Genomic DNA, 27,979 nt, shown 5'->3' with positions numbered 1-27,979 from the left:
AGACTCCAGAAGAAGTAACAGGGTGTAATCTTTGTTACTTTGATGTAAGCAAAGCTTTCTTAGGTAGGATATAAAAAACACACACTATAAAAGGATAAATTTAACTTCACTTGCATGAAATTTAAAACTTCTGCTTTTTTTGTGTTTTTTATTTTATTTTTTATTGGAGTATAGTTGCTTTACAATGTTGTGTTAGTTTCTGCTGTACAATGAAGTTAATCAGCTATATGTATACATATATCCCCTCCCTCCCCCCCATCCCACCCATCTAGGTCATCACAGAGCTCGGAGCTGAGCTCCCTGTGCTATACAGCAGGTTCCACTAGCTGTCTATTTTACACATGGTAGTGTATTTATGTCAAAACTAATCTCCCAGTTCATCCCACCCTCCCCTTCCCCTACCCTGTGTCCACACATCCATTCTCTACATCTGCATTTCTATTCTTAACCTGAAAATAGGTTCATCTGTACCATTTTTCTAGATTCCACATACATGTGTTATGATATTTGTTTTTCTCTTTCTGACTTTTTTCACTCTGTATGACAGACTCTAGGTTCATCCACATCTCTACAAATGACCCAATTTCATTTCTTTTTATGGCTGAGTAATATTCCATTGTATATATGTACCACATCTTTTTTTTTTTTAAACATCTTTATTGGAATATAATTGCTTTACAATGGTGTGTTAGTTTCTGCTTTATAACAAAGTGAATCAGTTATACATATACATATGTTCCCATATCTCTTCCCTCTTGCATCTCCCTCCCTCCCACCCTCCCTATCCCACCCCTCTAGGTGGTCACAAAGCACCGAGCTGATCTCCCTGTGCTATGCAGCTGCTTGCCACTAGCTATCTATTTTACGTTTGGTAGTGTATATATGTCCATGCCACTCTCTCACTTTGTCCCAGCTTACCCTTCCCCTTCCCCGTATCCTCAAGTCCATTCTCTAGTAGGTCTGTGTTTTTATTCCTGTCTTGCCCCTAGGTTCTTCATGACCATTTTTTTTTTTTTTTTAGATTCCATATATATGTGTTAGCATACGGTATTTGTTTTTCTCTTTCTGACTTACTTCATTCTGTATGACAGACTCTAGGTCCATCCACCTCACTACAAATAACTCAATTTCATTTCTTTTTATGGCTGAGTAATATTCCATTGTACATATGTGCCACATCTTCTTTATCCATTCATCTGTTGATGGACACTTAGGTTGCTTCCATGTCCTGGCTATTGTAAATAGAGCTGCAATGAACATTTTGGTACATGACTCTTTTTGAATTATGGTTTTCTCAGCATATAAGTCCCGTAGTGGGACTGCTGGGTCATATGGTAGTTCTATTTTGGGTTTTTTAAGGAACCTCCATACTGTTCTCCATAGTGGCTGTATCAATTTACAAACCCACCAACAGTGCAAGAGGGTTCCCTTTTCTCCACACCCTCTCCGGCATTTATTTTTTGCAGATTTTTTGATGATGGCCATGCTGACCAGTGTGAGGTGATACCTCATTGTAGTTTTGATTTTCATTTCTCTAATAATTAGTGATGTTGAGCATATTTTCCTGTGTCTCTTGGCCATCTGTACGTCTTCTTTGGTGAAATGTCTATTTAGATCTTCTGTCCATTTTTTGGTTGGGTTGTTTGTTTTTTTGATATTGAGCTGCATGAGCTGTTGTATATTTTGGAGATTAATCCTTTGCCCATTGCTGCATTTGCAAATATTTTTTTCCCATTCTGAGGGTTGTCTTTTCGTCTTCTGCTTTTTGAAGGACACAATTTAGAAAAATGATAAATGACAAAGCAAGATGCCAAATTTGGATAATACTTAAAATCTACATGCCCTACAAAGGATTTTTAACCAGAATACATTAAAACAGACACACAACTCATAACTCAGTAAGAAGGCAAACAGCACAAATAAAACCTCATGAACTTCCAGCTACTGTCTAGAATATAAAAATCTGAAAAGAATGTAGATTCCACACTACCAAAAACTAAAAAGTGTGAGAGCCACCTGTCTACACTGGCAGGATCATCCTGGGGCACTGAAATGGGAGAGGAGACCCCATCACTTGAAGCTGAAGGGGAAACAGCATTGGCGCCTGGGCCTGTGGTCCGAGTGGCAGTCCTGCTGACCCCTGAATCAACGTTAGGGTTGGGACTTCAACATATAAACTTGGGGGGAATACAAACATTCAGTCCACACCTGCAAATTCAAATTCAGTCTAGTCCTTTCTCAACAGCTATTGTGAATTTGAACTACCATTGTTTCAAATTTGTTACAGGGAATATTCAGAGCATCAGAGTTCAGACAGCCAGGAATACCAATATAGCTACAGTGTATGCACTTCTCTCCATGTCTCTCTATCATATGGATGAACCATCATCCTCCGAACTGGTCTCTGTAATACTTCAACTTATCAATGACTTCCCATTTAATTAAAGAAAATATTGTGAGTCCTTACATGTAACATCCTTAACAGGATCGAGCTTCCCCTGCTTGTTTCTGCAGCCCCACTTTCTGCTTGGCCGCGCTGCCCTTCTTCTATTTGATTTACTCCTTCAGTCACAAACTGATTCCGTAACTTTGTCTTTGCATGTTCTTTTCCCTTCACCAGAAGCACCATTTCCTTTACTGTACGTGGCTGACTCTCTCTGTATTCAGTTCTCAGAACGCTTATCCCTGCCCGCATATCAAGATTAGCAGCCTCCCACCTACTCACGCACATACCTGTATTCCCCACTCCTTCACCCCCCTTCTTTTTGTAACCGTGATTTTGTGCAATTACTTTTTTCTTCTACTTTAAAGTGAAGATACCTACAACACCTGTTTTATTAACTGCTTTATTTCCAGTGCTTATTACAGAAAAGCTGACACATAATACTTATTCAATAAATATTTAATAAATAAAGAAGGAATGAATGGATTAAATATTTAGCAGGTAGGTTGTATAGCACTTGGTTGTTAATTTTATGTAGTGGTGAAACGAAAACAGCTTAGCATAAAAAAGATTAGGATCCAAATGAATGTGTCCATCAGTATGGTTGATGAAGATATTTAACAGGCTAAAATTTAAGATGACTGCTGGGCATTTTTAGGAGATGAGTTTGGATAGCACAGTGTATGCTCTGACAGTTGGGTTTGCTCTTTTTTGTAATGCAAGTGCCTGATCTAAGTTTTGATTGCAGAGACATCCACTTCAAAGATGGGTTATCTGAATAAACACCTTGCAGCCACATTAGCAGATGAAGAGCCAGGCCAGCCCTTTCAAGCTCCTTTGTTTTAGAGATCTTGGTTGATTTTTATAACTGACTACTTCGAACACTTGTTTTTTCTCTTCCCTCTTTAAATACCCATGCTTGTGTTTGAAGTTCACCAAGAAAAATGAGCCCAAGTAACTGTAGGCCACCACCCTCACCTCCAACAGAAGCAGAACCCCACAGCCTACTCTCTCTCTCTCTCTCTCTCCCTGTGACCTCACTGTGTGGTCCAGATGTGTCATGTAATTTCCAGGACTTGTAAGTCATAAACTTTTTTCTTTCAGAGTTTCCTGATGGTTATTGCAAAGGGCATCTTGCAATCATAATAAGAACCACAAGGGCCAATCCGGCCATAACACTGGTTATGTTTAAGTTGAGACTGGCACAAAACAAATAGGTAAAGCAGAGCAGGAGGATTTTAAAACATGCCTGAGAGGATTAACCAGCATTATCAGCCTTTAAAAAATAATACCTACTAATTATGTGTACTTATTATCAGGTATTGAGTTAATATATTATGCCATTTTTACAATGATAGTCCTACGTTTGGTTTTATATTTCTTGTATAGACAAAAAAGTTGACATTCATAGAGGTAAAGTGACTTTCCCCAGGTCCTAGATCTGGAAAAGGTACAGTTTCCTGAATCTTGGGTCCAAATTTTATACACTTTAGCTCTAAACTATAATTGGCAGGAGTGAGGACTTGAATAATGAAATAAGACTAGACGGGAAGCATTATTTTGAAATATTAATAAAGTAGCAATAACAGTTCAGAATGTAAAAAGTATTGTCAAATTATCTCATTGGCTCCTCAGACCAGTCCTATGAGAGAAGTGGGAATAGTGACTAGGAAAAAGAGCTAATCAGGATTCTGACTTTTTTATTACAATTCTCCCACCTACTCCCACTGATGGTTCCAAAGGATGATATATTTTAAATAAAATTGAACTTTATTGGGATTTGGAGCTTTGCCATTCCCTGTTTACCTGAAATGTACTAATATAAAAATGTGAGCATTCAATTGATGGGAAGAGTGGTGCCAGAGTCTTACCTCAGAGCACATCACAATCACCACGGGAACAGAAAAATAATGAGATCTGTGATCCCTACCCTAAGCAATTCTGTAAAACATTTTGAGGTACAGTAAAACTCAAAATATATTAATAATAAATAAATATGAGGTTTCTGTTTCAACCAATCTGCAGAGCTAATGACAGATTTGTGACAAGCTTATTTGGCTTATTCCGTGATCCTTTTTTCAGCTCCATATCCTACTTAACATTTGGCATTCTATTGAAGAAAAAAAAAAAAGGATCATAGAAATGACCCGTGGAGCATTTATTTCTGTCTACATTTATATGTAGACGGTCCCTGACTTATGATGGTTCGACTTAAGATTTTTTTTTTTTAAAGCGATCTTTCTCTGTTTCTTCCCAAGAGTTACAACTTTTTTTTTTTAATTAATAACTACTTTATTTATTTATTTATTTATTTATTTATTTATTTATTTTTTAAACTGTGTTGGGTCTTCGTTTCTGTGCGAGGGCTTTCTCTAGTTGCGGCAAGCGGGGGCCACTCTTCATCGCGGTGCGCGGGCCTCTCACTATCGCGGCCCCTCCCGTTGCGGGGCACAGGCTCCAGACGCGCAGGCTCAGCAGTTGTGCCTCACGGGCCCAGTTGCTCCGTGGCATGTGGGATCCTCCCAGACCAGGGCTCGAACCCGTGTCCCCTGCATTAGCAGGCAGATTCTCAACCACTGCGCCACCAGGGAAGCCCCGACTTAAGATTTTTCAACTTTACAATGCTGTGAAAGCAACACACATTCAGTAGAAACTGTACTTCAAATTTCGAATTTTGATCTTTTCCTGGGCTACTGATATGTGGTAAACAAGGCCCTTTCACGATGCTGGGCAATGGTAGTAAGCCACACCTCCCAGTCGGCCTCACCATCCCGAGGGCAAACAACTAATACACTTGATACATTTACAGCCATTCTGTACCCATACACCCATTCTGTTTTTCACTATCCAGTTTAAGCATTCAATAAATTACATGGGATGTTCGGCACTTTATTATATATAAAGTAGGCTTTGTGTCAGAAGATTTTGCCTAACTGTAGGCTAATGTATGTGTTCTGAGTGTGAGTTTGTCTAGGATAAGCTATGTTTGGTAGGTTAGGTGTATTAAATGCATTTTGACTTACCAATATTTTCAACTTACAATGGGTTTATCAGGATGTAACCCCATTGTAAGTCAAACAAGATCTATATATAATCCCTTTCTTTCTCATATTAGAAATGATGCCCCCAATTATGATGCCTGATTTTGTCTTTGTTGTCTATTTCACCCTTGAATTATATAATTTTGAATGTCATGGCAATAGTAAGTAGACAAGATATTGATATTCTTTTTTATTAATAGATATATGAGAATAGTAAAGATTAAAATTTTATGTATTAATTCAGAAACTATTTGTTGAACACTGCAGTACATACTGGGAATACAAGGTCAAATAATATGTGATCCATATCATTAAGAGTCAAATTTTATTAAAACAAAATTCCATTTAAGTGTAGCAGGTTCTATCAAAGTACTAACAGTATTCAGTGCAGGTGCTATTGGAGGAAAATTGCAGGATAGAATTCATATCTAAGAACTGAATTGGTAGGGACTTCCCTGGTGGTCCAGTGATTAAGACTCCGTGCTCCCAATGCAGGGGGCATGGGTTTGATCCCTGGTCAGGGAACTAAGATCCTGCATGCCACATGGTGCAGCCAAAAAAAAAAAAAAAAAAAGAACTGAATTGGTAGAATTGGTAGGATTAGAAATGGTATCTGAGGCAGAGAAATCATGGGCTTTGACATCAAAGTCATACAGCTAGTTATTGGTACAATAAAAATTAGTAGTCACTTCTTATGAATTTAAATCCAAGATTTCTTATGTATTAATTTTTATGGACTTAGAAGTTTGTTACAGTGGTTTACATGATAAAGCCGGAGAAAAGTAGTTTAAGTGGCAAAGGAGAAAGAAATCCTCAAAGAACATTCTACAGATAAAAGAGACAAGGCTTTGTGACCTATGGAGAGGACAATGGAGAGGGAAGAGAAAAAAATGAATCTGAAGAATCAAGCCTGATTAATGAAAAAAATCTCTTTTTACACCTGAACTTGGGTGGGAGATTGGCTATTAGGGAGAAATTGTTTCTTGCCTTCAAAATGCCATCATTTAAGTAATCCATCTGTATGTTCAAAGTAGATTGCAAAAAATCAACTGAAAAATTCATTTGTGTTTTAATCATTAACTCAATCTATTGTTGCTACTAACAAGGCACCAATAAAAACATTGTTTCTCCACCCAGGTTTTGAACTAATTGACAGACAAAAGAAGGAGGTTTAGATGAAGATCAAAATACCTAACAGTAAATAAACAGTGCCTAATTAGAGAATGCAAGCCTAAAATCACTTCCTGACCCGGAACCCTAGGATTAGACAGACTCACCCACCCAATGGCAGGATGGCACCTTCTTCCGAAGAGGAAAAAGATAAAGCTCAATTGATATCTGTAGTTACTTTTTCCCAAAATGTATCAATTAGATAAGTCACTGCCCTCTCTCAGGGGCAGAGAGAGCCTAGGGGCATAATCAGAGAAAATTCTCTATAAACCAGACTATGTCCAATATTTCTGTGATATCTCTGACTTTTTATCACTTTTGTCTACAAAAAATAGAAAATGTGTTAATCATTAAGTTGTTGATCATCCCACTGAATAAAAGTTCTGGAGGAAGGTGGTTACAGAGTATTTAAGTCCATAGCTTAGAAATAGCAAAATCTACATTCCTTTGATTCTCTTGGGTTGACTCTCTTAAGTTAACATGGTTCCAATAGAGCTGCCCCTGTTCCAAGTCTTCTTTTGACAGCATCCATTACCCCAAAGCAAGTAAGTGGTATTTTAGGTTTCTCCACTTTTACTTAAATATGTTAGTATAATCTTTCCCAGAAGTCTCATGTCAGATGTCTTCTGATGTCTTATTTGGTCATCCTCCCAACCCTAAACTAATAACAAATAAAGCAGAGTGGAATTAAACTCTGAAAACCATCAGAATTTATCCCCTGGAACTGTTGGAGGAAACCATCATTCCTGGGCTCATTGTTGAAAAGGGGAAAAAAGTCAGGGATACTTTGGCAAAAAAGTTAAGAGATTAAATAATGCTTGTCAAGTAATCTTTTCCTTCCCAACCCCCAGTCATTTGCCTTCTTACAATGGAGATTTAAGTTTTTGGAATAAGTGTCATATTATTAATTTATGGATGAAGTGAAATGCTGAAGTCTGCAAATATTTTCATGCAAATGCATATCATTAATATAATTCGACTTCAGGTTATGTTGAATTTTTCTAACATAAATGAAAACTGAAACATAATCAAAAATCAATTTAACCAACTAATCAAACAGAATCGCTGAGAAAAGTAACATTACCTACAACAACTGAACTCTTTGTTCATTCTATATTTTATGAACAAAGTCTTTTTCCTTTTCTTTCAGCCATATAAAACAAGCATCTAATATAAAATAAAAACTTCTTTGTAGTGTATTAAAATAAAGATCTACAACTGAAATCCTCTATTTTTTACATAAGGAACCGGCAAAAATTCTCACACACATTATAGTAAAATGAAACACAGCTATTAATTAATTAGCAAAACAATACATTATGACTGATTATAATATCAGACTAAGGAACAGTATGGTAGCTAGTTTCAACCTTCAAGTGTAAATTTAAAAAAAAATAATGATCACCTTTTGACTTAAAAAAATCTTTTGCAGTACGTATTTAACTGGTATGTTTTAAATAGGATGTTGCAAATGTTCAGAATACCATGTGGTCAGATGATTACCACAGCTCTGTGGTTCTTAATTACCCATATGAAGGCCAAATGAATCAGTAGTCAAATGGGGGCAATTATCACATTTATAGAAGAACATGACTCTCTGGAGGGAGTTTTCTGCAAGCCTCATTTGCTATTACAAAGTAAGTAGTAGAGCATTTCAATACAAATGAGTATAGGAGGATGCAGTATAAACTAAATGTCATCAGTTTGGGGGATGGAGAAAATACGGTAGAGAGTCACAATTTTTCAAAGTTTATTTTGGCAAATTTCTGGATGTAGAAAAGGTGAAGCTTGAAATCAAAATAAAAGCAATTTCATACTGAAAGGCTTATTTATGGGAACTGAAACTGCTGGTGGTATAGATTCCACTAAGATCTATCATTTCATTAAGGCACAAGGAAGGAAGGAAAGTTCAGAGGTCTGCCAAATGAAAATGGTCATCTTTGTTGCTTGGCTGTACTGAATATATTGACATGGAGAAGATTTTCTGTCTGGAGCAGCTGTAAAAATGCAGCCCCATGTCCCAGATGTCCAGCTGAATAGACTCTATGGCAATTGGCATACGTGCATGCAGTTAGAAATCAAATAGAAATACAGGCTTTTTCTTCTAATAATTATGCTTTGCTATTAGTCAAGAGTAATGACTCTCAGCAGCACTGTTTCAGTAGAGTTATAAAGATTAGAAACACAATTGACTCATCGATGCCTTGGACACCCAAAAACTTCTCATGAGTCAGTATATTCAATGTCTAATTATAGGCAATGATAATTCTTTTCCTGTGACATGTCTCAACGGTGGTTTGGATTCTAAAAGCAAATAAAAGGACTAGGAATAGCTCCATGATTCACTTTTTAAAATGAATGTCTCTTTTCCTATGGAGCAGGCGAACTTTCCTAAATAGCCACAGGTACCAGATGCTATTTGATTAAACTTAGGAGAAGTTTATCTCATATCTACATGTCAAAAACTCAATGAAATGGATACCTCCCTTTATAATACCAGAAAAAAAATCCAAACTCAAACACAAACACAAACATACACACCACACAAACACTCCACCACCCACCACCAAGAGCAAGAACTAGGAATGAGAAACATCAATAAATATAAATAAATACGTAAATAAATAAATAAATACAAATCTGTATTGACATACATCCCTGTCAATGAATACACAAATCCTTGAGAAAGTAAGAGATCTGTCAGTGTACACAAGAAAACAAGATGCAAAGGGAATCGAGGTTCTAAAAACAATAAAACCATTCAGATTTTATGTCATGGAGGGTCTGCATTTTTGTCAAACCACTTAACCTTATATTCCTCCCTCTCCCCGCTCCCCATCTTTATATCTCTTTCTCCCTTTCTTTTCATTTTTATTTTTTTAAAAAAATTTTAATGGAGTATAGCTGATATACAATGTTGTGTTAGTTTCAGGTGTACAGCAAAGTGAATCTGTTATACATATACATATATCCACTCTTTTTTAGATTCTATTCCCATGTAGATCATTACAGAGTATTGAGTAGAGTTCCCTGTGCTATACAATAGGTCATTATTAGTTATCTATTTTATATATAGTAGTGTGTATATGTCAATCTCAATCTTCCAATTTTTCCCTCCCCCCCCTTACACCCTGGTAACCATAAGTTTGTTTTCTACATCTGTAACTCTATTTCTGTTTTGTAGATAAGTTCATTTGTACCCTTTTTTAGGATTCTTCATATGATATTTTTCTTTCTCTGTCTGACTTACTTCACTCAGTATGACAATCTCTGGGTGCACCCATGTTGCTACAAATGGCATTATTTCATTCTTTTTTTATGGCTGAGTAATATTCCATTGTATATATGTACCACAACTTCTTTATCCATTCCTCTGTTGATGGATATTTCAGTTGCTTCCATGTCCTGGCTATTGTAAATAGTGCTGCAGTGAACATTGGGGAGCATGTATCTTTTCGAATTAGAGTTTTCTCCTGATATATGCCCAATAGTGGGATTGCTGGGTCATATGGTAGCTCTATTTTTAGTTTTTTAAGGAACCTCCCCATACTCTCCATAGTGCCTCTCCATAGTGGCAGTACTAGTTTACATTTCCAGCAACAGTGTAGGAGGGTTCCCTTTTCACCACACCCTCTCCAGCATTTATTTCTTCTAGATTTTTTGATGATGGCCATTCCGACTTGTGTGAGGTGATACCTCATTATAGTTTTGATTTGCATTTCTCTAATAGTTAGTAATACTGAGCATCTTTTCATGTGCCTCTTGGCCAACTGTATGTCTTCTTTGGAGAAATGTCTATTTAGATATTCTGCCCATTTTTTGATTGGGTTGTTTGGTTTTTTGTTTTTGTTTTTTTTGATATTGAACTGCATGAGCTGTTCAACAAAATACTAGCAAATAGAGTCCAACAGCACATTAAAAGGATCATACACCATGATCAATTGAGATTTATCTCAGGGATGCAAAGATTTTTCAATATTTTCAAATCAATCAGTGTGATACACCACATCAACTAATTGAAGAATAAAAACCATATATATATAATCATCAAAATAGATGCAGAAAAAGCTTTTGAAAAAAGTTGTAATCTATTTATGATAAACACTCTCCAGAAAGTGGGCATAGAGGGAACCTACCTCAACATAATAAAGACCATATACGACAAACCCACAGCAAACATTGTCAATGGTGAAAAACTGAAAGCATTTCCTCTAAGATCAAGAACAAGACAAGGATGTCCACTCTCACCACTTTTTAAAAATAATTAATTAATTAATTTTTGGCTGTGTTGGGTCTTTGTTTCTGTGCGAGGGCTTTCTCTAGTTGCGGCAAGCGGGGGCCACTCTTCATCGCGGTGCACGGGCCTCTCACTATTGCGGCCTCTCTTGTTGCAGAGCACAGGCTCCAGATGCGCAGGCTCCGTAGTTGTGGCACATGGGCTTAGTTGCTCCGCGGCATGTGGGATCTTCCCAGACCAGGGCTTGAACCCGTGTCCCCTGCATTGGCAGGCAGATTCTCAACCACTGCGCCACCAGGGAAGCCCCACTCTCACCACTTTTATTCAACATCGTTTTGGAAGTCCTAGCCGCGGCAATCAGAGAAGAAAAAGAAATAAAAGGAATCCAAATTGAAAAAGAAGAAGTAAAACTGTCACTCTCTGCAGATGAAATGTTACTATACATAGAAAATCCTAAAGATGCGACCAGAAAACTACTAGAACTCATCATTCAATTTGGTAAAGTTGCAGGATACACAGTTAATACACAAAAATGTCTTGCATTCCTATACACTAACAATGAAAGATCAGAAAGAGAAATTAAGGAAACAATCCCATTTACCACTGCATCAAAAAGAATAAAATACCTAGGAATAAACCTACCTAAGGAGGCAAAAGACCTGTAATCAGAAAACCATAAGATACTGATGAAAGAAATCAAAGATGACACAAACAGATGGAGAGATATACCATGTTCTTGGATTGGAAGAATCACTATTGTGAAAATGAATATAGTACCCAAAGCAATCTACAGATTCGATGCAATCCCTATCAAATTACCAATGGCATTTTTCACAGAATTAGAAATTTTTACACTTTGTATGGAAACACAGAAGACCCAAAATAGCCAAAGCAATCTTGAGAAAGAAGAATGGAGCTGCAGGAATCGGACTCCCTGACTTCAGACTATACTACAAAGCTACAGTAAGCAAAACTGTATGGTACTGGCTCAAAAACAAAGATATAGATCAATGGAACAGGAAAGAAAGTCCAGAAATAAACCCCTGCATCTATGGTCACCTAATCTATGACAAAGTAGGTAAGAATAAACAATGGAGAAAATACAGTCTCTTCAATAAGTGGTGCTGGGAAAACTGGACAGCTACATGTAGAAGAATGAAATTAGAACACTTCCTAACACTATACACAAAAGCAAACTCAAAATGGATTAAAGACCTAAATGTAAGGTCAGATACTATAAAACTCTGGAGGAAAATATAGGCAGAACACTCTGTGATATAAATTGCAGCAAGATCTTTTTCAATCCATCTCCTAGAGTAATGAAAATAAAAACAAAAATAAACAAATGCGACCTAATTAAACTTAAACTTAAAAGCTTTTGCACAGAAAAGGAAACCGTAAATGAAAAGACAACCCTCAGAATGGAGAAAATATTTGCAAATGGAACATCCATTTCTTTTTAATTATACCAAAATAGGGTCATATGATCTAATGTCTTTGTAATGACCATCTTCTTGGTGCAGATGTAACCACTCAAGGGTTGATTGTCTCCATCACTACATGGTTTGTGATTCCAATAATTGCACAACTCTCCCAATCATAGTAAAACACTGATAATTTCCACAAGAAAAATACAGCAGAAGTATATTGAGACAGTCAGAATTAAGAATAGTTATTAAGTACTCTCTTTATAGGACTAAAACTCAAAAGAAGCATTTATTGTTGTATACAACAACTATGATACATCATTAACACAAATAATTAGTTCATTGAATGAAACAGATTTGAGAGTATGTAAATTTAATAACTAATTTTTATTGTTTCTACTTTTCTAATTTGTTCTTTTTACACTTTTGGAAGAAACAGAAAAAAGGAACCTTAAATATCCATTATTTGCAATGATCACATAAATGTTCTATTTGTTTGGTTTCAAACAAGTTAATACTAGTCTTAATTAAGAAATCCAGTTCATTGCATTGTAAATATTGACTATATAAACTCTATCCAACTAAGGCCTGATCCAATTTTGTAAGTTTGAAGGAGGGAGCAGGGAGGTGAGGGAGATGGGTACAATCTTATGCCACTTGTTTTCTTATAATTTTGGGAGCCAAAGCTGGCATTTAAAAGACTCCTTGGACAATCCATGGAAGAATATCCTTTAACACAGTTCTTTTGGTTCTAGCAACGCTTCAAACTAGCACCTGAGGGCCTTCCTGCTTACTTCTCATGGTTTTTGAGGTCCCCTCTAACAGATGTATCATGTACTGTCTCCAGGCTGTCTTCTGAGGCTGTGTTCATTTCTCTCTCTCCATCTCTCTCTGTTTTTTCTTAGTATACACTTGGTTTCCAAAGGCACAAAGCTTTGCCCATCCATCAGTGGAAGCACAGTGCCCTTCTAATGAAGCTGACACTTTGCTCCCTCTACCCTTAGATTTATCAGATTAGGGGTCAGGTACGGTCCCCTGCATCCGTTAGTCTCCAGAGCACCCATGGCAACCTCTCCAAATAGTCTTTTTGAGTGCCTCTTCTCTGATTTAAAGTTCAATATTAGGGATCCATTTCTGTTTTCCCCACCTCCAAGGACTGGAGAGTAATGCAAACAGACTGAAAATCTCTACAATAAAATCCTCTTCCTGGAATCTTTAACACTAACTCTTATATGGTTCATGTAGGAGATAGACTAATGCTGGCCAGATCAACTCCACAAAGCACAAAGCAGCCTTAGAAGCTGGTTTAGCAAAAGAGTTTAAGATTCTGGGGTACTTGGTACCTATTTAATTGTTCTCTGACTTTGGGGCCACAGCCCAACAAGTTTTTGGTTAACATTTTTTTATTCTTGGTTCACCTATTATATATAAAAGGAATTCAACTAAGCACTTTACATATGCTATAGAATTTAATGTCCACAACATCCATATGATGCCATTATGATTCTTTTGTAGATGATAAAAACTAAGAATCCAGGATTTTATAAAACTCAGTCAAGGTCAACCACTTGTAAATGGCAGAGCTGAGATCAGGCCCAAGGTTTCCAAGTCTCTGCAGAAAAGTTAAAGAAAGTGGACATAACCTCCTTTGAATGATTCCTATGTGCCAGGCATTGTTAGAGTCTTTTATATCCGGTTACCTCACTAATTCTCACAAGAACTAAACAAAAAATATATTATTCTCCTTCATAGGGAAAATGGAAAGTGATTATACACATTTTCCAAGGTCATAAGGTACTTAATTGTACAACCAAAGTGAGATTTTTTTTTTTAATATAAAGTCTATGCACATTCAATTACACGATTTTGCCTTCTGGCAATTATGTCTTGTTTACTCCACTACAAATCCTGCCTACTGCTTTAGGCTTTTCTGCAATTGACTACATTTATTAAAATGGGTAGGCAGAGATTTTCTATGACATGATTCATGCAAAGGCAGCAACATTCATTAGTTTATTCACAGTACCAATACTGCAAGAGTTAGGTAAACTATAATAAATAAGAAAGGCCTTGTATTGGCCTTGATTAGCTCACACTTCTGTAAGAGAAAGGGATTCTAAAAGAATTACAATACATTGCTAAAAAGATTCAGTAGAACTGGGAACGATTACAACATACCAAGGAAGCAGCAATCAGGGAGAAATTGCAAAAAACTGATACGTGAGGTGAGATTGAGGAACGAGAAACTAAACAGCTCAGACAAGAAGGACAGTGAGTGGTGGGGATTACTGAGGAAGTAATAAGGCTGAGAATAGAAAGTTATGAGTAATTTGGTACAACAGTGGCATTGAGTATATGGAAAGAAGACAAGATTATTGTTGCCACAAAGGAAAGAAAAAGTAAACAGCTCTAACATTTGATTGAGTTTCTTTTCATTCATTTAATCAGTCCTTTATTCTTCCAATCATCTTTTTGGCGTATATTTCCTGAGTTATTGCCAGCTTCCAGTGATGAGACAGAAGTGCAATATATATGGCCCATCTTGGAATCACCATGAATGCTATCAAGATCTAGTAGGCGGAGCTGGAAGATTTCTACCTGTACTGCACTTCACAGCACTGCCCCTTTCAAAGCCTTAGGAGGGGCCTCAACAATGTGTTCACATGGACTGGTGATTCTAATTTTTACAAAATTAATTAACAGATTTTATTTTTTGGAGCAGTTTTAGGTTTATAGAAAAATTCAACAGATAGTAAAGAGTTCCCATATACTCCCTCCTCACCCACCCTCCACCAATAGAGTTAAGGTATTATAAATATCTTGCATTAGTGTGGTATATTTGTTATAATTGATGAATCAATATTGATACATTATAATTAACTGAAGTCCATAGTTTATGTTAGGGTTTACTCTTTTTGCTGTACGGCTGTACAGATTTTGACTAATGCATATCATGTATACACTATTACAGTGTTGTACAGAATAGTTTCACAGCCCTAAAAATCCTCTGGGCTTTATCTATTCATCCCTCTCCCCATCTCCTCTGAACGTCTAGCAACCACTGATCTTTTTTAGTCTCTAAACTTTTGCTTTTTCAACAACATCATACAGTTGGAATCTTACCATTTGTAACATTTGTAGACTGGTTTCTTAGTAATATGCATTTAATATTCCTCCATGTCCTTTGTGGCTTAATATCCAATTTCTTTTTATTGCTGAGTAATATTTCATTGTCAGTTATGTACTACAGTTTATCCATTCACATTTTGAAAGACATCTTGGCTGCTTTCAGTTTTTGGCAATCGTGAATAAAAATGCTATAGACTTTCATGTGCAGGTTTTGTATGGACATAAGTTTTTAACCCATTTGGGTAAATATGTAGGAGTGTGAAAGCTGTATCATATGGTAAGGCTATGTTTAACTTTGTAAGAAATTGCCAGATTATCTTCCTAAGTGGCTGTATCATTGGTGTTCCCACTAGCTATGACTGAGAATTCCTGTTGTTCTGCATCTTCACTAGGATTTGGTATTATTTGTTTTTTTTTTTTTCTTTTTAATCCATTCTAATACATGAATAGTGGTAGCTGGTTTTAGTTTGCAATTCCCTAATGGCATATAATGTTGAATATCTTTTCATATGTTTACTTTTCATCTGTATATCTTCTTTGGTGAGGTGTCTATTCATATCTTTTGTCCATATTTTAGTTAGGTTATTTTTCTATTGGTAAATTGTAAATATGCTTTGTATATTTTAGACATCAATCCTTTATCAGATATTTGTTTTTGCAAATATTTTCTCCCAGTCTGTGACTTGTCTTTTTATTTCATTAACAATATTTTTTACAGAGCAGAAATTTTTAGTTTTAATCAGTTCCAAGTTATAAGTTTTTTTTCTTTCATGGATCCTGCTTTTGGTATTTTACCTAAAACTAATCATCAAATTCAAAGTCATCTAGATTTTTTCTTATGCTAGCTTCCAGAAATTTTATAAAAGATTTGCATTTTACATTTAGATCTAAGATCCAATTTGGGTTAATTTTTTTGAACCGAGTAAGGTTGGTGTTTAGATTCTTTTTTTTTTTTTTTTTTATGTAGATATCTGATTGTTCTAGCATGATATTTTGAATATACTATACTTACTCCATTGAATTGGCTTTGCTCCTTTTTCAAAGACTTCTTGACTATATTTGAGTGGGTCTATTTCTGGGTTCGGTATTCAGCTACATTCATATATTAATTTATTCTTTTGCCAATACCGCACTGTCTTGAATACTGCAGCTTTAAAATAAGTCTTGAAATCAGGTTGTATCAGTCTTCCAACTTTGTTCTTCACTATTGGCTATTCTGGATTTTGCCTTTTCATATAAACTTTAGTATCAGTTTGTTGATATCCAAAAAAAAACTTTTGGGGACTTTGGTTGGGATTGCACTGAATCTATAGATCAAACTGGAAAAAACTGACATCTTAACAATCTTGAGTTCTTCTCTACAATAACATGGAATATGTCTCTGTTTATTTAGATTTTCTTTGATTTCTTTCATCTGAGTTTTATAGTTTTCTACATATACATCTTGTACATAATTTGACTTATACATAAGTATTTTATTTTTCTATTTTCAGTGCTAATATAAATGGTGTTTCTCTAATTTCAAATTTTAATTGTTTATTTTTGGTATATAAGATAGCAGTTGACTTTTGTATACTAACCTTGTATCCTACAACCTTTCTTTGTTTATTTGTTCCAGAAGGTTTTTTTCTGATTCTTTAAGGTTTTCTACATAAATAAATACGATATCTGTGAACAAAGACAATTTTAGTTCTTCTTCCCCAATCTGTGTACTTCTTTTCTGTGATATGGTGACTTATAATAAATACATATGTATATATATATAGTCTTTGTCCCAGATTCTGGTACAGCGCTCCCAAAACCCTTGCGTTTTCACGTGAGAAACAAAGGTGCCTTTTCTTAGGTTAATGAGGTGATTTGGGGGAAAGCACTAAGAATGGGGGCTGGTTGTTTGTGGAGCCAACTGTGTGATTAGAGAATTGGACTTTTCAGTCCCACCTCAGACCTAGGAGGGGAAAGAGGCAGGAGATTGAGTTCAATCACCAATGGCTAGTGATTTAATCAATCATGCCTATGTAATAAAGCCTCCATAAAAATCCAACAGGATGGGGTTTGCAGAGCTTCTGATTTGGTAAACATGAAGATGCAAGGAGAACAGTGCACCAGGAGAGGGCACAGAATCTCCACACCCCTTCCCACGTACCTTGCTCTATGTATTTTTTTATATTTGAAGTTCCTGAGTTATATTTTTTTATAATAAAATATATCTCTGAGTTCTGTAAGCTGCTCTAGCAAATTAATCAAATCCGAGGAGAAGATTCTGGGAACCTGGTCTTGTGGCTGGCCTCTGAAATTGGAGGGAGGAGCAGGCTTGTGGGACAGAGCCCTTAACCTACGGATCTGATGCTATCTCCAGGTAGGTGGTATCAGAATTAAATTGAATTGTAGGACACCCAGAGGGTGTTTGAGAACTGCTTGATGGTGTGAAGCAGTGTGGGGATGAAAATGCGCCCCCACTTTGACATCAGGTACCAAAATCATAATTTCTTAATGCATTTGCTAGGTCTTTCAGTATAACGTGGAATAGGAGTGTTAGGAGGGGCTGTCCTTACATTGTTCCTGATCTTACGGGGAAAGCATCAAGTCTCTCACTATTCAGCATGTTAACTATACGTTTTCTGATGCTGCTCCTTACCGAGTTGAGGAAGTTCTCCTCTATTTGTAGATCGCTAAGAGTATTTTCTATCATGAATGGGTGTTGGTTTTTGTCAAATGCTTTTTCTGCATCTATTGGTATGATCGATCATATGTTTTCTTCTGTAGCCTGTTGATGTGCTATATTGCATTAATTGATTTTTGCACTTTAATCTGCTTTGTATAGCAGGAATAAATTCCACTTAGTTGTAGTGAATAATTCTTTATATAAGTTGATGAATTTTATTTGTTAATATTTTGTTGAGGCTTTTTACACCAATGTTTGTGAGATATATTGGGCCATAGTTTCCTTTCTTGTAATGTCTTTTGTAGGTTTTGGTGTTAGGAAAATACTGCCTCATAAAATAAGTTAGGAAATTCCTCCTCTGCTTCCATTTTCCAGAAGACATTTTAGAGGACTGGTATAATTTCTTACATAAAGGTTTTTTGTTTTTTTTTTAATATTCATCAGTGAAAACATATGGTTTCTGATTATTTCTTTATTGGAAAGTTATTAATTATTGATTCAATTTCTTTGACATGGGAATATTCAGATCAATTTTTAAAGTATCCAAAATTTTAAAGAATGCTTCCTTTTTACTCTTTCCGTTCCTTTTTCTGCCATTCCCGTTGAATTTCCCTTCACTACAAGTGGCACTGGAATGGTCTAGGCAATTTTAGGTTCTTGAGAAAGAGAAATAGGGCTGGGTAGAGTTTGTGTAGTGGTGTGTGGCTTTCCATTAATTCAGCATTTAGTGAAGTTACTGTAGGCTGTCTAGGGTAAAAATGATTTCCCTGACTTCTCCAGCTGCACATTTTGTCAACTTAGTATCCTGATACCAAGCCTTACTGGGATATGACTGGGTCATAGAACGCATAGCACTACAAGTACTTGGGTAGTAGAAAAGAAACAAGGATTTACATGTAGTCTTTGGAAAATGCTTCTGATCACTAGTAGTACAAAATTTAAAGTGAAGAATTTGGTTCTCATGGACATCTAGTAAAAACTAACTTTCTACCTTGTCAAAAAGATGTAATGATATACCATATAAAATACCTAATACACTATTTTGTAGGAGTAATGTAAAATGGAAGTTATTAGAATCTCTGATTGAGGGTTTAAACATACAATAATAATACTGTAGCAACCACATAATTATGTCATCATAAATTCCTTATTCCCAAAGAAACAAACAAATATTAATCAATTATGCTAGTGGAAATCTTGAATTGGGGAAACAATACTAAAAAATTGCTTTTATATAAAGAAATTTTCAAAAAGTTTAATGGAAGAATATAGGAAAATGCTATAAGCAGATAATCTACAAAACCTTTACATTATTGACTAAATTTGGAGTATTTATCAGTTGTCTTAAAAAATATATTGGTTGTGATTTTTTCTTTATTCAAAAAAAAGTTGGACGTAGTTTTGTGTTCAAAACTTTGTGTATTTTATTCTTAAAGAGGTTTCATCAAATTTTACAAATTGCATAAGGTTCAGATCCCATAAAACCTGAATCTATTCCTGATTTTGAAGCCATAAAAATTTATGGAATACAAACATAGTGAAAATTATGTCTTCTTTGTGAGTTGAATCTTTTTTCCCTGAGATCTTGTATTCTATTGTAATGCTCTCTGCTTTGGAGCCTCCTCTAACCAATACTAATCATAGTTATCGCAGCTTTACTTTACTGTCCCATTGCACGCTCTACATATTGCTATCTTTTATTTAAAATCTTTTTCTGTGAGCATTTTTAGATGTGTTTCTTGTAAAAGCATATTCTTAGCCATGCTTTTTCTTATGCATACTCAAATTCTGTTTAAACTGGGTCATTCTGTCCATTTGATTTAATATCACTACTGGAACATTTAGGGGTTAAATGCTTTCTTTTCTGACTTGTTCTATGTTACTTTTTTTCTTTTTTGTTTTCCTGTCTTCTTTTGGATTCTTCAAATCTTATCTATCTTGGTGCCATTACCCTATATCAATTTGTTTTACAGCATCTCTTTCTGTTCTTTTAGGAATTAATTATGTGGTATCTACAAATTATTTAATAATCCTCCCTTCAAGAAATTTGGTTTATACATCCTTCCTTTAAATCTGTGCTGACATTAGTGACTTGCCTATAATCAATGGAATGCTGCCAAAGTGACACTGTTTGATATTTGAGGCTAAGACAACAGGCCATGCAACTTCCTCCTGGTGATCTTAGGGTGCTTGCTCTTCGGGAAGTTAGTCACAACTACCCTAAGACTACCATCCTAGAAAAGTGACTGGCCAACGACCACAGCTGGGCTCCCATCTGATAGGTAAGCATCATCAAATGTCAGTCCAGCCAAACCATCAGATGCCTGCATACTTAATCAACATGTAACTGAAACTGAAATAATTTTTCTATTTCTGAAAGATATCTTTTATAATTGCATTTAGTGAGTTTCCTATGTCTGAAGGATCCCTTTTATAATTACATTTGGTGGAGGCTTAGAATTGGTGAATTCTGTCAGTGATTATTTTGTCTGAAAATTTCTCCGAAAAAAACAAACAGCTTCATTCTTGAAGAATATTTTGGTAGTATAGAAAATTGTAAGTAGTTAGTTGTCAGTGATTTTCTTTCATGATCTTGAAGATATCTTTCCACTGTTGTATGGTTTCCAATGTTTTTGATGAAAGTTCATGTAAATCTAAGTATCTCTTTAAGGGTACATTGTCTTTCATTGTCTGCACTTTCACCCTGATGGGTCTGCTTATGGATTTATATCTATTTATTTTTCCTGAGCTTCTCTGACTTTCTGATTCAGATGATAGGTGTCTTTCAGCAGTTCTTGGGAACTCTTGGTCATTACCACTACACACATTTTCTTTGTCTCATTCTCCCTTCTGTCATTCCATTCTGAAGAGCTCCCCTCACTCTACTTCTGACCTATACACACAGTAATTCTCTCTTTATCTGTGTTTAATTTGATATTAAATTATCTACTAAGTTTTAAATTTGTATTTTGCTTTTCTATTACTATTGCTGATTCCATTACAAATCTGCAATCTCATTAGTTACAGTCTTCAGTGCCTTAAGTAAATTCAAACTTTCTCTCTTACCTACAACATTAGTATGTTCTATTACAATTTGTGTTCCATAATCTAATAACAAGGACCTCTTTGGGGTCTATTTTCCTTATCTTACATTCACGCTGATTCCTGCTTTTTGCATTGTGCACTTCATAATTCTCAACTTTTTGTTCAATCATGTATTTAAAAGTTAATATTGAAAATAATTGTGAGACCTTTGATAATCTACTATGGCCACAGAATAAACTTAAACATTTGTTCCACAGTGGTAGTACCTTGGGGTAATTGGCAGAGGTCAAGGGAAAAAAACATCCACTCTGAGAAAATATAACAACTTCCCTGCATGCAGCCTTTCAGAGTAGGGGGCCAGAGCAGGTGCTGTTCCTCTGGGATTTCTGCCTTTGGAAGGAGTTAAACAGCATTGATGCAGGCTAAGGAGTCCACCTTACCTCTTCTCTCATTCCCTTTTCTTAAACCTGTGGAGGGTCTCAGGGGAAATTCTCTTTGAGGTCCAAGCCCAAATAAGTGGTTTACTTAGCCAGAGTCTCTACCCTGCCAGCCTACCTCACTGGAGACTTCGTTTTTGTTTTTCTTTTTATAATAAATGCCAACAGGGCATATATGACTCTGGTTTACTCCTTAGAGCTCTAATTCTCTTTCTGTGAAATACCTGATCCTCTAAAACAGAGTCTGAGGCTTCCATCAGCAAGTTCTCTTTAGCAGGAGGCTTGATGCTGGCAGTGTTTTTACCTGAAGTTGGAAGTCTTGTTCAGTTATTTTCACTTAAGCATGTGCTGATTGGTTTCACATTTAAACTTCATGATTTTTGTTACCACGCTTCACGGTGACAGATTGTCATCTTAAATATTTTATCCTGTGCCCTCAGCATCCCCTGGAGAACCTTGGATGACAAGCTAATACAAACAGTTATTAGTGGATGCCTTTGTGCTAAAGCCTTTGCCTAGATTCACGAGTGAATGTGCCAGATCCCACATTCACGTGTGACTCAGCAATATTTAAGAAGCCCAATGTAAAAAATCTCAATCTCACCTAAAGAGTCTGAGGGATAAATGAGATTAAGGACTTAAAATAATTTTGGAAGCTGTAAAAGGCTATATATATATAAGTGCTTGTGGTTATATGATCATGACCTGCTCTTATTAGTCTATTTGCAGGTATTGTCTATGAATTAAATATCTTGATCATAAGGTTTATTTGATGTCATTTTTTTATATTGGAAAATAACTGATTCCTTATCTCATTTTAAAATTCAAAATTTATCCACTTTTTGGCCAAAATCAAGCCAGTAATACAGCTCATACAGTCAACCTGAATTACTACTACCCAATAGAAACAAATAACTGTGAGTTGTTTATGGCTAATATTGGATGCTGAGATTATATATATATATATTAGACAAATATATGTATAATATAAAAAATATCTTTAAATATATAGATTTATACAATATATAATATATAGATTTAAACAATTCATAAACAATATATAAAATACACATTTAAACATGCATAAAGGATATATAAAATAAATATATATATATTTAAACAACTCATATATATGTCAGTATCCAACATTAGTTGAATACACAATTTTTTAAAAAATTTTCAATGAACCAGCTTCTATTGAGATGATTCAGAATGAGAGAAATGGTATTCTATTTCCTATTTATAACAAAAAGAAATATCACACATACAACACACTATCTTCTTTTGTCACTAATGAAGCTACTTAAAGGAACTGAAAATATAAAGAAATAAATAAAAACATTTCTCGATGCAGATACTTAAAGTACTAAATACTATAGCATTGTTGTTTCTAAGTCGTTATATTACAAAAAGATGTCAAGGAAACAGTTCCTTTTTAACTCCCCTATCAAAGAATATTTATGGGGAGGGTGGGGGGGAGGGAGATGCAAGAGGGAAGCGATATGGGAACATATGTATATGTATAACTGATTCACTTTGTTATAAAGCAGAAACTAACACACCATTGTAAAGCAATTATACTCCAATACAGATGTTAAAAAACAATATTTACGATTTTATTTCTGCATATTCTTTTTTTATGAAATATATAATGCATTGGTTAAAGATGTAGATTCTGGATTTAGCTAATTCTGCATATAAATATTGTCTCTACAATTACCAGCCCTGTAACTTGGAGGAATGTCGTAGACTTTCTCTGCTTTAGTTTTGTTATCAGTAAAATGGCATAATATTTCCTATTTCATGGATATTTTTAAACATTTAAGCATGGGATATTTGAGAGAAATGAATGAGGTAACATAAGTACAGAACACATAGTAAACTCATTACTAATACATACTAGGCTATATTGTTGTGAAAATTCTATTGTGATTTCAAAAAATAAAATATCTTTTCACTATATAAATGCAATTATTTTATGCATTGTAGACTAATATTTGTGTTGAATTTTCTGTCACATCAAACCAAATTCTATGTGTGCTGTATTAACAAAGAGGAAAGAAATCTACCAAAAAATATTCTTCATATACATAGACACAATGCTACTTGAGAAAGTGTGAACAGTTAAAACTGAAAAACAAAATCTCAGTTACATCAGCATCAAATATTATATTTTATAAAAATTTAGGCACACACTTAATGAACTATCTGTAAGACCTGTGTATTAGATATCCATTTCTGTGTGACAAAACCCTTTAAAACTTAGTAACTATAAAATTCAATAATCCTTTGCTTATTCATGTATTCCATGATTGACTAATTGGTATGATGTGTTAGCAGGAAGTCTTAGTTCCTCCACCCCTAGGCGCTCTATAATCTCCATGGTGTGGTAGCGGATAGCATGGCAGCTGGCTTCCTCTAGAATGAGAGATCCAAGAAATTGAGAGGCACACAGAATAAGGGGAGGAGAATTAGTTTCCACCTTTTGAAGGAAGGAGTGGCAAAAAATTTGTGGACATATGTTAAAACCACTGTACATTGGAAACTGCAAAACATTTGAGAGAAAATTTTTTAAAATAAACAAATAAATCAGGAAATACGGCGTGCCCACTGACTGGATCATTTTTATCAATTCTCTCTGAATTTATCTATACTCTAAATATAGTCATGATGAAAGTCCAGCAGGGTTGTGAGTATGTGTATGGGGGTGAAAATTTTGACAATATGATTCTAAAATGCACAGCTAATATCAGTACTTACTTAGAAGTTACAGGAATAAAGACATTGTACTTCTGGTGTAAGGATAAATATAGAGAGCAATAAAACTGATTAAGGAAACCAAAAATAAACCAATGCAAATATAGCATTATGGGTTGAATCGTGTCCCACCAAAAGATGTTGAAGTCGTAACCCCCAGTACCTGGGAATGGGATCTTATTTGGAAATATGGTGTTTAGAGATAGGCAAGTTAAGATGAAGTCATTAGGATGAGTCCTAGTCCAATATGACTGTGTTTTGATAAAAAGGAGGAAACATACACACAGACATAGAAATACATGGAGGGGAGACAACGGGAAGACACAGGGAGAACGGCTGTGCCTACCAGAAGCTAGCAGACAGACGTGGAATGGATTCACGCTCACAGCGCTCAAAAAGAACCAACCGTGCTGATACCTTGATTTCAGACATCTTTCCTCCAGAACAAAGAAACAATTCTATTGTTTAAACTGCCCAGTTTGTGGTACTTTGTTTCTGCAGCCCCAGGAAACTAATACAATGGGGAATGAAGGTCATTTCAACAAATGGTGCTGGAAAAACTGGATATAGATATATATATGTATATTTATATTTATATATAAAATTCTCATGCTTACCTCACATAATAAATAAAATTATTGAAATGGATAGGGGACTTAAGCATTTAAGGTAAAGTTACAAAGACTCTAGAATAAGCAATAGGATGTAATCTTTGTTACTTTGACGTAAGCAAAACTTTCTTAGCTAGGATATAAAAAACACACACTCTAAAGGAATAAATTTAACTTTACTTCCATGAAATTTAAAAATTCTGCTTTTTTCAGGACACAATTTAGAAAAATGATAAATGATAAAAATGATAAAGCAAGACACCAAATTTGGATAATGTTTAAAATCTACATGCCCTACAAAGGATTTGTATCCAGAATACATTAAAACAAACAAACTCATAACTCAGTAGGAAGGCAAACAACACAATTAAAACATCATGAACTTCCAGCTACTGCCTAGAATATAAAAATCTGAAAAGAATGTAAATTCCACACTAACAAAAACTAAAAAGAGGCCCATTTATAAAATTATAATTTTCTTAGACCTAGCAGAGAGCTGAATTCTCAAAGCTCCTAATTAGCCTGAAAACTAATGATAAAAGTAACTTCAAGGAGAGACAGGACGTGACCACTGACTCACCTGGGTCAGAGGATGGGAGGAAGTTGGTGACCGTAGAACAAGGTAAGGAGCTTTCAGATGAAGTTTTCTAAGGAATTGCTGAAGGCTGAGTGGGCAGTGGGGGTAGTGATATGTAAGCCATGGTGAGTACAGACAAAAAATTGACCACACTCACTTTCAGGTTCATCTCAGTAGAATTTCACTGGGCCTGAGAAAGATTCAAAGCAGAGAGAAACACCATCAGTGTTCCAGGCACGGGAAAGAGTATACCCTGAGAGCCCAGCTCAGGGATACTTCTCTGCTGGGGAAAAAACAAACAAACAACAAAAAATGTTAAGCTGCTGGGTGAAGGCCAGTAAACCCTGTATTATCATGATGCAGGTGAAGACCTATTGGAACAAAAGTAAGGGAAAATTAAACAAGCAAACAAACAAGAAAACAAACAAGAAAATTCTGTCCCTGGGAGAGGGGAATGAAAACTTTCTCAGACCAAACCAATTAGAGGTCATCTCTACTGTTTGTTTCTAGTGCCTTAACAGTGACCTTTCTATGTCAGGCATTTAAAAATACCTGTTTTTCTTAAGATTTTTTTGATGTGGACCATGTTTAAAGTCTTTATTGAATTTGTTCCAATATTGCTTCTTTTTTTTTTTTTTTTTTTTTAATGTTTTGGTTTTTTGGCTGTGAGGCATGTGGTATCCTAGCTTCCCAACAAGGGATCGAACACGCACCCCCTGTATTGGAAGGCGAAGTCTTAACCACTGGACTGTCAGAGAAGTCCCAATAAACACCTTTTAGATGGTATAGATATTGCTTGGAAATTACAGAGATGGCTTTATACGCTCTTTCATTCATACCAACCATAACCTGGGTGTTGTTTCCTCAAGAAATAAATTGGATGACAGATAGATTCTAGGTGGTTTTACAGACACCTAGGATATAAAATACAATTCCATTAAAGAAAATGTTATTTCTTAAAATAAATTTAGTAAAACATGTACTTCTAAGGAAGACAAATTGCAATGTGAAATCTGTATTAATGATCTTAATCAATTTTTTGTTACCAAGTTAATAATTTTCTGGTTGAGACAGTCTCAAATAACCCTTCAGTGTGTCCTAATAATGCTACATTCAGAAATGCATTTTTTAACACTTATTCTAGAAATATTATTAGAGGAAATTTGTGTTTAATTTTCTGGCTTAGACAGTCTCAAATGATCTTTCAGTGTGTCCTAATAATGCTACATTCAGAAATCCATTTTTTAACACGTATTCTAAAAACTGTCTTAGAAAAAAATTAGAATTTACATAGAATTCCATGTAAATATCAGGGTGCCATCAGATGATTCCAACACTTTATTACAGCAAATTTTTCACCCAAGTTGAAATGTTGTTCTAGAGTAAAAGAATCTAAAGGGAAACAACCCTACATAATATGCAAGAACTAAAATCAGGTCTTAGTCAAGAGAAAATTAACAAAGCTTTCGATTTATTTTTAGACTACAAAGAACATTTCAATTTACAGTGAATGCTGGATGATATTATGGATTCTGTTGATTTTCTTAGGTGTGATTTTAGCTTGGTGATCCAAAGAGATACGCTTTTTCTTAGGATATGCTGAGGTAGATCAACAAAATATGTAAAATTAACAACATTGAAACATTTTTGAATCTATGTGGTGACGAATGACAACTGTACCATTCTATATTTTTTACGTTTGAAAATATATGTAATTTAAAAATTTGGGGAAACTTTTCCTAACAAGAACTTTTTGGAGGAGGCAAGGATATACAATGGAGAAAAGACAGTCTCTTCAATAAGTGATGCTGGGAAAACTGGACACCTACATGTAAAAGAATGAAATTAGAACACTCCTTAACACCATACACAAAAATAAACTCAAAATGGATTAGAGACCTGAATGTAAGACTGGACACTATAAAACTCTTAGAGGAAAACATAGGAAGAACATTCTTTGACATAAATCACAGTAAGATCTTTTTTGATCCACCTCCTAGAGTAATGGAAGTAAAAATAAAAATAAACAAATGAGAACTAATGAAACTTAAAAGCTTTTGCAAAGCAAAGGAAACTACAAACAAGACGAAAAGACAACCCTCAGAATGGGAGAAAATATGTGCAAACGAATCAACAAAGGATTAATCTCTAAAATATATAAACAGCTCATGCAGCTCAATACTAAAGAAACAAACAACCCAATCCAAAAATGGGCAGAAGACCTAAACAGACATTTCTCCATAGAAGACATACAGATGGAAGCACATGGAAAGCAGCTCAATATCACTAATTATTAGAGAAATGCAAATCAAAACTACAATGAGGTATCACTTCACACCAGTTAGAATGGGCATCATAAGAAAATCTACAAACAACAAATGCTGGAGAGGGTGTGGAGAACAGGGTACTCTCTTGCACTGTTGGTGGGAATGTAAATTGATAC

This window comes from Balaenoptera acutorostrata, chromosome 2 (genome assembly GCF_949987535.1).
Source record: "Balaenoptera acutorostrata chromosome 2, mBalAcu1.1, whole genome shotgun sequence".
Classification (NCBI taxonomy): Eukaryota; Metazoa; Chordata; class Mammalia; order Artiodactyla; family Balaenopteridae; genus Balaenoptera; species Balaenoptera acutorostrata.
Note: the sequence above shows the minus strand (reverse complement) of the source record.